Source organism: Trichechus manatus, unplaced genomic scaffold, assembly GCF_000243295.1.
Source record: "Trichechus manatus latirostris isolate Lorelei unplaced genomic scaffold, TriManLat1.0 scaffold00151, whole genome shotgun sequence".
NCBI classification, from domain to species: Eukaryota; Metazoa; Chordata; class Mammalia; order Sirenia; family Trichechidae; genus Trichechus; species Trichechus manatus.
In genome coordinates this window covers 5,044,547-5,056,763 of record NW_004444087.1, presented here as the reverse complement: position 1 = coordinate 5,056,763, position 12,217 = coordinate 5,044,547, and positions in this window count along the sequence as shown.

Below are 12,217 nucleotides of genomic sequence, written 5' to 3'. Positions count from 1 at the left end.
GGCCTCACTCACCTCAGCTGACACCTCTAGAGTCTGTTTCTTGACCCTTGGTCCCAGCTGATTGACTGCAAAGCCTTTGGGGGCTGGCCCTCTGTGCAGCCCAGCCACTGGCCTCTCCCCACAGCTCTGTGTCTGTTTGTCCATGCTCAGCTTTTCCTCAAGAGAGGATGAGCGGTTGAGCCAGCCATGTGCCATAGTGAAGCCAAACGCAGTGATTTCCCTGGACTGAGAAATCGACCCTCCCTTAGAACTCTGCTAACGCCTGTGGGAGTAGGGGCGGTGGGAGCCCCCACTGGCGTGACTAGCGACCAGCCAGGGGAGACTACAGCGTACGGCCTTCCCTCTGGAGGAGGCCTGAGCAGTGAGGCTTAGGCTCAGAAAGGATTGATTGCATTTGTCTTCTGACAATAAGAGCAGGACCTGGACGAGGAAACGCCCTGGAAGATTTCGAAGGAAAAGGAGAGAGAGGGGAGGACAAACATTCCCCCGCCCCCATCCTGTCCTGGAGCCTGTAACAGATGCCACTGTCCTGGATGCCTCGTGGGGCCAGCTCATCCCACTGAGGGGCCTCCTTCAAGGCTGGAATGTTCTGATGGTGTCAGCGGTGGTTCTTGCCACGGTCTTGACCAGCAAGATTTTCGAGTAAGAGTGAAATCCCTAAGCATCTCAAGAGAGCCCCTTCCCCATCCCAAGCCTGAGCAGTGCCCTTTCCCCGGCACTCGCTCAGCCCCGTGTCTGCAGGACATCACACAGCCCCCTTACCATAAACAATGACGCAAAGGTGAAACAGAGCCATCTGTCATTCATCAAAGCGTGGCGCCTCTCTGCAGAGCCTTGAGCCACCCTGGGGCTGAGCCAAGAAACAGCCAATAAAACCCCAAGTAACGACCTCACAGCAGACGTCCTGGCAGCTGTTTCCAGGTTTATTTTGTGCAATCATTGTGCACCTCGGACTCTCCCATTGGCACTAAATGGCCCCCAACGTGTCAAGTGACTCGGGGACACAGGCCTGACTCTGGTGATGGGCGGGCAGTGCTAATGGGTGGACACACCTTTGGACCTGGGTCCACATGGGCATCTGGGGACACGCTGCATCTCATCCCCTCCCAGGAGGAGGCCTAGACCTGCTGGGTGCTCACCTGTGTGTGTCCAGGGCTGACACTGAGAAAGCAGGTTTCCCTGGTGACTGGTGACCCTGACACAGAGGGGGCCTGGAGGTCAGGCATCCTCCCTGGGAAGGCTGTCAGAGACCCCTGCCCACATCCCCTGGTCTGAGCAGAGGACAGAGGACTACAGGAGGAGGGGAGGGGAACCTGCAGGACCACGGATGGGGCTCATCTGGCCATTCTCCCCGGGCTTGTGTTACCTGAACCAGTCACTGAGCCTTGACTGGTGTGGCCTGAAGCATCAGGCGCAGGGATCAATGCAGCCTCCTATGGCCGTTTCCCGGTGGGACGGGGGGCCTGATGTTGAGGCGATCACCCCCTACAGGCCTGACCAGGCGAGGTTTTTGCTCCAGACCCAGAAATTTGAGGCCATGGTTCAGATGTTTCTCTGTAATTTATTCTCTGCCTTGAAGCCTGCCTTTGCTTCTTCTAAATATCCCATCTTATTAGGGGACTATTTGCATTTTCCTCTCTAATCACCTGTAGATTACATTCATGCACAAAACAATGTTGGGTGAATACCGTTTAATTTTACAAAATGCCTCCTTCCAAAATTATTCCCCCGGACCCAGGAAAAGATAGAATGGCATCCCTGGCAAGTTGGAGGTAAAGATATTTTGAACGTCTTTTTGATGTTGGCTTTCTACATACAAGTTGGCATCGATGGACATCAGACTAATGTGTTATTTGTTGAGGGGAAGCAACAATTTAATTAAGGACATCTCTGATTAGTGGATCCCCTATGACCCCACTGGGCTGTGAGGTCCTGTCCCCAGATGGTTCAGGTGTCCACAAGCAGTACCCCAAATTACCCTTCACTTAGTGTTTAATCTGCATCTGGAGTGCCTCCACTGCAGTGGCTGATTATGCATAACCCTTTCAAGACCCTATTATTTTCTGTTTTGAATTTTTTGCTGATACTATGTGTTTTCATTAATGGAAACATGCTGAATCCTTGAGCGTGTCTGAATTTTGGGTAGTTAGTACGGATTTTTTTTTCTTGCCACCTCCCATAAACCTACCTTCAGAGATCTGTAGGACAATACAATGTCCCACTAGTTCAAACTCTGAAAGTCACAGAGTTCCACCGGAGTCCACTGGGACATATGGGTTCCCACATATAAATTTTCTATTTTTCATACCAAAAATACACACATTTTATACAATACCCTGTAGAAACAGTAATTTGCGGCACACACCCATTTTTTTTTTTTTTTTTTTTCAGATTTAAACAGTCATAAAGGCCCCTGCTTTGGGGCAGCATGCACTATCATTGGGAAAGAGGCTTCCCAAGAAAGCTGAGAGCTGGAAAAATGGGGTGGGCAACCATATATCCCATGGATCCTGAAAGGGATAAGGAAAGAAGGAAAACCACTGAGAACTATAGCATAAAAGGAACTCAGGTCAGGCCCATCCAACAAGCAGCCTTTGGAAGCCCTGGGAGCTAGGCCAGCCAGGCCCTGGAGGACTGTCTTAGTCATCTAGTGCTGCTTAACAGAAATACCACAAGTGCATGGCTTTAACAAAGAGAAATTTATTCTCTCACAGTCTAGTAGGCTATGAGTCCAAATTTCGGTTATCAGCTTCAGGAGGAGGCTTTCTCTCTGTTGGCTCTGGAGGAAGGTCTTTGTGACGCATCAGTCTTCCTTTGGTCTGAGAGCATCTCAGCACAGGAACCTCAGGTCCAAAGGACATGCTCTGCTCCCGGCAATGCTTTCTTGGTGGTATAAGGTTCCATGTGTCTCTGCTTGCTTCTCTCTTTTATATTGCAAAAGAGATTGGCTTAAGACACTATCTAATCTTGTAGGCCTTATTAGTATAACTGCCGATAATCCATCTTATTACATCATGGTGATATAGTTTACAACACATAAGGAAATCACATTAGATTACAAAGTGGTACACAGTCATACAATACTGGGAATCATGACCTGGCCAAGCTGACAGATATTTTTGGGGGACACAATTCAACCCATGACAAGGACCAAACCTCAGGCAAGGGCTCCAGCCAGTCAGGACTCTGAGATGACCCCATGTCCACACGGAGGACAGCGTTTCCAACCTGGAGTGGGAATCTGGACCCGCCTCACACTGACCTCACTCAGCATCTGGCTCTTCCGCCCTGATGAAACTTCATCTGTAACATCCCAATAACTGGTTTATAGGACCTGCACCTTGGGTGTCTGAAATACAAACCACCCACCCCCACAGCTAAGACAAATGTATACCCCCACCCACTACTCCCTGCCTCTGTGAATTTGTTCTGTTTTTGCACAAAGGAAAGCTTGACAGGTTTGTAAATTCGACAACATCATTTTATATATAACGTTGTGACTCTAAGTTAATTTCCTCAATGATAAGTACAGAAATAAGTAGTCACTATGATTTCTCTCTAATTTCTTGCTGTTGTTGAGCTGTTTTCCTCCTGTAGAATGGAAGGGGGGCAGGGGAGAGAAGCCTCTGGCCCTGGCCAGCGTAGAGCAGTGAGACAGTTTGTTCTCTCGTTGTGCTTCCTTCCCAGGCGGATGTGATAAAAATAAACATAAAATATTATATAAAGAAATATACAGCATATAGGAAAATCAGATCAACGGTGTCAGGTGGTGGTAACTGCTATGAAGAAAAAAGAAGCAGGGTGGGGTGCAGAGTTAGGGCAGACAGGGGTGGGGGTCACCAGCGAAGATCTTGTTGATATAATGTGGTATTTAAGTGGGAATCTGAAGAAGTAAGGGGGCAGGCCACAGACATTGGAGAAAGGGAGTTTCAGGCAGAAGGGCAGGGACCTATCCGCCCAGTGAGCAGAGGGGAGAAGAGCACAAGATACCGGTTGTGTGTGGCCTTGGAGGCATGGTCAGCACTTCCGGTTTCATTCTGAGAGGGAGAGACACTGGAGGACCACACAGAAACTGGCTGCAAACCGGGGACCAGCTAAGAGGCTCAGGCAATCATCTCGATGCAAGACAGACGTGACATCGATTCATAGTGGGGTGGGGAGAAGTGCTGGACTGGGGGTATGCTTTGAAAATTGTGTTAACAGGATTGGCGTGGAAGATGGTTCTGTGATTTTTTATTGTTCTTGTGGACATTGCTCCAGTGCTGGGCTCTGGCCTGCAACCTTAAGTGGGTTGAACTGTTGGTTGGGACCCCAGGGAGGCAATCGGGGCCAGGGCTGGCCGGGAAGCTCCAGCCTCAGGCCTGGGGGAGGGCATGCATGGATGGGGCTGTCCTTCAAGGGGTCTACACAGTGACCTCGAGAGTGGGACTATGTGATTACATGATTTTTAGAAAGGAGGAGACTGAGGGAGGAGCAAGATTGGGGGGAAAGAGCAAGATTTCTACTTCAGACACGTTGGGTTTAGCCATTCAAGTGGAGAATCAGTTTAGGGGTTCAGGGGAGAGGTCAGGGCCTGAGACATCAGTGGGGGGGGGGGTTCTCGGAGCACAGGTGATATTTACTGCCTGGGACAGCAGGAGATGGTCCAGGGAGAGTGTAGACAGAGGAGAGTCTGGGACTGAGATGGTACCCCTTCCCACACCCCCGGTGCAGGAGCTGAAGATTCAGAAGACCCAGTAAGGGAGGCTGAGGAGGAGCAGGGTGGTAGGACGGGAACAGTGAGAGGGAAGTGGGCTGGGACAGGGGAGGTCAGGGGCCAAGGTTATGAGCAGAGAGCTTAGTGTGAAGGCCTGGAGCCCTGGAACATTTCAAGGGCAGTGATGCATGGCCAGGTGTGTGTTTCAGAAGTGCTTGCTTCCTTGCTTTGAGGGGTGTGTTTCTAACAGATCTCCACTAAGTATGAGGGGGAACTCAGGATCACAGTGGATGCTCCTTGTCAAAGAAAGGAGGTTTCCTGCTATTTGTAGTTTGTTAAAGCTTTTAAACAGAAATAAGCGTTGAATTTTACAAGATGAGTTTTTGCATCTATTGATAATAGAGGGTTTCCTTTAGCCTGAGAAGTGAGTGACGTGAAGGATCTACGGCCTCTAGGTGAGGAACAGCGGGTGCAAAGGCCCTGAGGCAGGTGCCTACCTGCCCGTCGAGCAGAAGGGAGGGGAGTGGGGGTGCCCACCACTCGTCTGGTAGACACCAGCATTACCACATCTCTTGACACAGTGGTGACTTTCAATCTTTCCCTCTATTTTGGAGCAATTCATGCAGCATATGGAATAACCGTTCCTCGAACGTTTGGTAAAACTGTCTGGCCCACTTTCTTTTTAGGGTTAAAAATTTGGCCAGTATGCAATTTCTCCTACTATGAGTCCATTTTCTAGGACTTCTTGAGTCAGTTTTGGTCATTAGAATTTTCTATAAAGATATCCATTCCATCCACATCATCAAATATAATGATATCCTGTGGTCCAGTCTTTCTGGAAATGTTTTAATGCCTCTTTCATTTCTAGTGAAACCTCTTTTATCATTCCTAAATCCTTTTCTTTTGTATTCACTTTTCGCTCCTTAATTAGGCTTCCTAAAGTGGGGACTCTTTCTGGCCTTCTCAGAGCACTTTTTTCATGTATTAACCAACTCCACAGTTGTTTTTTCTATTGCATCTGCTTTCCGATTGTTCTGTATAATTTCTTTCCCTCTTTATTTGGACCTATTTTGTTGTTCTTTTTCTAGCTTCTTGAACTGCAAATCTAGTTCATTTATTCTTACTCATTATCATTTTCTAATAAGCGCAGTTAGCCCTCTACGTTTCCTCCGAGCGCCACTTTGGAGGCATCCTACAGGTTCTAATGGGTACTGTTCTCATTTATGTTCATTTTAAAGTAGTCTATAACTTTCCTTTTGGGTTCCTTCCTAACCCAAAAAATTATATATAAGAATGTTTTTATTTGCAGAATCAATTTCCAGGTTAAAATATCTTCGAAGCTAAGCTTTCGTTTTATTATATTGCATTGTGTTCAGAGAACAGACTGTGGCTTCTGTATGCCTATGTGTACATGCAGATATGTACATTTGGTGAAAAGATTGCAAATTTTATATGCACATGTGTATATAAGGAGCCCTGGTGGCACAACGGTTAAGCGCTCAACTGCTAACCAAAAGGTTCGCAGATCGAACCCACCCAGTGACTCCCCGGGAGAAAGACTTGGTGATCTGCTTCCATAAAGATCACATCCCAGAAAACCCCATGAGGCAGTTCTACTCTGTCACTTGGGGTCGCTATGAGTTGGAATCCACTCGATGGCACCTAGCAACAATATAATGATATATGTATACGTAGATTTAGTGAAAAGGCTGCAAATTGTATCTGCATATGTGTACGTAAGGAGCCCTAGTGGTGCAATGGTTAAGCACTCAGCTGCTAACCAAAAGGTTGGCGGTTCGAACCCACCCAGTGGCTCTGCAGTAGAAAGACCTGGCAATCTGCTTCTGTAAAGATGACAGCCTAGGTGCTACTCTGTTACATGGGGTCACCATGAGTTAGAATCTACTCCATGGCACCTAACAACAACAACATATGTGTGTATATGTAGATTTGTTGAAAAGACTGCCGATTATATATGCATATGCGTGCATTTGTATATGCAGATATGTGTATATATGCAGATTCTGTGAACAGACTGTGGATTTCAGCATTTCTTGCCATTTCCTCATAGTCAGCAGGCGATCAGTTTTGAATGTTCTGCACGTGATAGGAAAGAGTACAGATCACACATCTGAACGATACAAAGTGGACCCAATGAGGTCAAACTTTTAAATTGTTTTATTTGCACTTTGGGGGGCTTCTTGATCTGTTGCTTTAATTAGAAGAAAGGAGCTGTTTTCCAAAGACCCTCTGGCTGTGGATGAGAGTGAGCAGGGGGCTTGAGAAGGAGCTCTGGAGGGGGAGCTCAGCGGAGGGGATGGCTGGACCGGTTAGTGTTGGCGGCCGGAGGACCTGTTCCCCCAGAAGTCCCTCCAGCCCAGCACGGAGGATACCAGTGTCATCTCCCAGTTCCTGTGAAGGCCTTTTCTCCAGCAGGTGCCTGAGTTCCCTCCCCATGTCAGCCCAGCTCCCCCAGGCCATTACCGGGCCCACAGCAGAGTGAGGAGGTAGATGGAGGGGTAGTTTAGCGTCCTCTGGTTCAGCTGACAAGGATGGAGCCGCCTACACACCATTAGGTGCTTGGCCGGCCTCTGGCACAGGGGACGATCTTCCCTCCAACCCCCCACCCAGCTCCCAGAATAGTCTGTGGCCACAGCCCGAGCCTCCCTGGTGGTCTGGGATGAGTAATCCTTAGGAAAACATCCCAGTGTCCCGAACAGTGCAGGTGCCAGGGCCCAAGCTGGTGGGACACCGTGGGTGGCTCTGTCCTCCACACGACCCCAGACCCTCAGGCGGGTAGGGGGCAGACTCGGGTCAGGCGGGGGGTGGGGGCAGGGGGCCCTGAAGAAGAAGGCAGGCCAGCTCTCAGGCTCTGCTGTCCCCCTGCCTTCCACCCCAGCAAGGAGCTCTGGGCCCTTCCAAAATGTTCCCAAAACTTGTCACCCCGAAGCTCACAGGACCCGAGCTAACCATGGCACATCTGTGGAAGGGTGGAGGAAGTCAGCCCCCGCCCCACCGTCTGCCCTGCAGCCCCTCTCTGCTCCTGGACCGCAGCTCCTTGAGTCTGTGAGCCGCCTCCAGCCCGTCTACCCCGCCTGTCCCGGCACCCCAAACTCCATGTCCCAGTCTCAGTCCCTCTGTTCTCGTCATCTGTGCACCAGCCTCACAGACGACCATTTTGTTGGTTTCCTAAATCTTGTCCCATATTCCCTTGTATAACTACCCACATATATGTGTTTTCTTTCCCTTTCTCACGCAAGGGCTTTTGCTAATCGCCCCGTCTACACTGCTGTCTTCATCGCTCGCTCTGTCCACTTATAAGCAGCCTTTTTCTTGCAAAGGTTAACGGGGGTCCTCAGTCAGGCCAGCTGGTGGCTCTGCACACCCCAGGAGGTTCTGGGCCTCAGGCTCCTTCTCCCCAGGGAAACAGCTGGACCAGGATTCCAGAAAACAGGCTGGGGGGGGGGAGGAGGGGGCAGACAACTGACAAAATTACGAGAAGCAGGTGGCTCTTGCCTGCCACATGTTCAGCGCCCTAACCACAGCAACCCTGAGACCCTCCACTTCTGCAACTGTGCCAATGGCTCCCACTGCCCCCCTCCTTGGTCCACTGTGCTCCTGGCCCAGCCACAGCCTCCTCCCCTATGGGTCCCTGCACCTCACTGCAGCCTCAATCACCCCTTGGGTTTGCTTGGGATCAACCCACAGGATAGCTTTCAGACCCGCAAGCATGCTCAGAGCTTGGGACAGGTCCAGGTTCAGCATCCAGATTTCCTCACCCAATCCAGGACCCTTGACCCCTGCTCCCCTTTCCAGAAAAACTCCCCGGAAGATGCGTCTACTCTGCCTCCACCACCTGCTTCTCCCCAGACCGACCCCCAGCACCAGGCGGCCCATCAGGACCACCAGTGCCCTCCCCACCGTCCTAAGCCTGCTGTGGTCCTCCTGCCCAGATCAGAGTAGCCGGCACCGCACTTCCTGCCCCCATGGATGCTGTCCCCGATTCACCTGGCCGGTCTCTCCTCCCCTCCTGGCTGATCCCATGGGTCCTGTGGCTATTTAAACACATTTGGGGTCCCGCAGGCACTTCAAATGTTACAGTCCAGGGTCAGATTCCCAGCTCCCAGCACCCACACAGGCTCACCTGTCTCCTGGGGGCTCCTCATGGCCCAGAAGCACCCTGGGCCCCGCCCTTCTCCTGACCCCACCACTTGATCTATCATGTGGGATCCCAGCACTCCCCACTCCCTTCTTCCTGCTCCAAGTCAGAGTCATCATTCCCCTCACCTGGACTGTGTTCCTTTGTCCCTAAGGACCCCCAAACTGGTCTCCCAGTCCCTGCCCTGCCTGGTCTCCCCCGGCCCCCCTCGCTGTCAGCAACCTCCAGGCCTCCTTGCTGCCCCTGGTCCTATTTCCCTTTCTTCTGTATCTAGCTTTATTTTTCTGTGTGATTCCCGTCTCCACCTGACATATTTTCCATTGGCTCATTGGGGCTCCAGCTTTTGGCAGACAAAAGCCCCCACACCAACCCCTGGTCTATGCTGGGGGACGTTCATCAGCAGGCCCCCTGCCCCTCCCCCCTGCCCCCGAAGCATTGCCGGCCGAGCCCACAGACCAGCAAACAGAGGTCTAGTTGAGCATCGGGCATGTGTCTGCATTCTACATGGTGAATTACACTGAACGAAATCATATCACCCTTGGAGCCAAGCGCAGCCAGCCAGGCAGTTTATCGTACCTTGCCTCTGGCGCAGTGTGTTCTGTTCCCTGTTTGTCCCTGAACCTGAGACACCAGCCCAAGCTGGGTCCTAGCTCGAGGTGCCTCTCGGAGTCCCTGTCCCTCGACAGCTCCCAGGGTAGGCCAGTGCAGAGGCCCCTGTCTTGGCCAAATGTGTGCATTTACAGGACACAAAGAAAAGAGATGACAGGTTCAGAGAGTGATGGGTGTTAATGGGAAAATAAACAGGGGTGGTGGCACTTTGGAATGATCTGGTTAGTTAGAGAAGGCCCCTTGAAGGGGAGCGAGTGGACAAACCGGACAATGGAAGGGAGACACCCAGTGGAGGACAAACCCAGATAGTATTGCTCCCGGGGGGGGGGGTGGACATGCCCATGAAGCCCCACACCTGGGTGTCAGTGGGGTCAGTCCACCCCAAGTCTGCCTGAGGACACTGGACCACTGCTCTGCTGTCCAAGGGCCGCAGATGATGGGAGAGACAGGTTCACAGAGGCTATAGAGCTCCAGGGGAGATGCTTGCTGGGTGGGAGTGAGCCACAGACCTAGACCCAGCTCCTTTCTACCTCCCCCTGGGACTCTCCCTGAGATGTCATCTTGGTGGAGGGGAGCTTTCTTCTCAGCTGTGAGGTCTCAGCACAAACATTGCCTCCTGAGCCTCTCTGGGTAACACCATCCAAAGCTGCCTCTTCCCCCGAACACACACATGCTGATACTCAGACACACACACGCGCACATGCAAGTATACACGCACACGCACGCCGACGCACGCACGCAGACACACACATATGCGCGCACGCGCACACACACACTCACTGACGTATCACCCAGCTGTAGCTTGAGTCTCCTTTCTTTCTCTTCTTGTTCTTCACCCATTTCCCCAACTAGATTGTGAGCAGAGGAGGGGGCTCGTCAGTGCTGTCTTTTGCACCCCAGGCCAGGTACGGCGCAGAGATGGAGCTCCATGAATGAATTAATGGTGGGATGTGGGAGTGAATGAGCACCAATTTCAAGAAGCTCTCTCTCCGTGGCCTGTCTCAACTCAAATCTACTGTCCCCTCTGGTCTCTGCTGCACTAAACCCTCCCCCTGGCCCCCACACAGCCTCTGGCCCTTTCACTTATTTCCAATAGCCTAAGAGGCATCTATTTCACTGGCCAGCTGGGCCGGGACCACCCTCCTTTGTGTGACAAGCATCTAGTGGGCACCTACTGAATGCCAGGCACTGGGCAGGGCACCAGGATTCCTGATGAGTGCTCAGAAATAATGTCCCCAATGCATTTACTTCACAGAGCAGAAAATGGAGTCCAGAGAGGGTGGTGAGATGCCCAGGCAACACAGCAAGTGAGGGAATGGAGGTGTAGGAGCTCCAGAACCTAGTCCCTGCTGGAGGCCGCCTCCCTCTCAGTCCTGCTGGAGAGGGTGTGGGTTGGGAGGATTGTCCATCCCCCTGCTTTGGAAACTTGCAGCCACTTTAAGAGGGCCTGGGTCAGAGGGCCCCCCACTTGGTGGTGGATGTGCTTGTGGCCCGCCTGCCCCTCTCGCACATTAACTTCCCTAATAGGGGTTTTCTAGAACTGACATTCACATTAGTTAATATTTCCTATTGGTGGCCAGTGGCCCAGAAGCCACATGATCACAGAGGAGGCCACCGTGGAAAAGTACAGGTCTTGGGGTGGACTGTCGGCTTTGCGTACCAGGTGAGGCAAAGGAGAAACACTGGCGCCGGCGGGCGCACACAGACATACAGAGCTGCCCACAGCGAGGGAGGGCCGGTGGCCCCGAGTACCGGCTACCTCTCAGTACCAAGCGAACGGTAGCTCGGGGCGCCGGCGCCGCCGGGGTTAAGGCGTAGGCGTATCCCTTTGGGGCAGGGTGGAGACTCGCCGGGTGGAGGGAGCCTGGCCGCTGCTCTGGCTTTCACTCCGAATTTGGGCCAAATACCGTGCTCCTCTAGTCCGACCCGGGGTCCTCTCCCGCGGCGGCGGCCCCAGCGCCCCTTCCTCTTCCTCCCGGCCCAGCACGGGGCGCATGGTGGCCGCCCGGCGGGGAGCGTATCCGGGGGCGCAGACGCCCCACTGCTCCAGGGAGGGACTTGGCCTCGCTTCGGGGCCGAGGCCCATCTGGGGACGAGCCGGGAGGCCGCAGGCCGGGCCCGGGCGGGGGTTTTGGAGAAGGGCCCGGCAGGGCTCCCATCTCGCGAGTGTCGGTAGCGACACTGGCTCCCCGCCTACCCCTCTCTGGTCTCCTTCTCCGTCTTCTCCCTGCGAACCGCGGGCAAAGACGCTCTTTCCTCGCCGGCTCTGGTCCGCAGAGGCCCTGCGGGCGCGGCCAAAGGGAGGAGAAAGGAGCGACCAAGCTGGGCCGGGCTCGGCCGTGACTCTCGCCCTGGCCGTGGCTCCGCCAATCCGCGCGCTCTGACGCGGGGGGCGGCTCCGCTGGTCGGAATAACTGCCCGCCCTGCTCACAGGGGGCTCACGGAGGGGCTTGGGCGTGCGGGAGCTGCTGCTCCAGGACGTGGTCGCTGCACCTGCCCGCCCCGCCGCGCCGACCTCCGTCCTCCGTCCCCAGTCTTCTGTCCCCGCAGCCCTGAGCCCGCGTCCTTCCTCCCGGTCCCCGCCTTTCGGCCTAGCGTGACAGCGCCGAGCCCTGCCCCAGAGCCTCCCCGAGGAGCCGCCTGGCTCCGCCCGCCCGCAGCCCACTGCGGGGACAGCACGGGGATCCGATCGCGCCTATCATCCCCTGTGGGGGATGGGTAGCCGCGTCGGGCCCCGGCGCGCCTGATGAGCG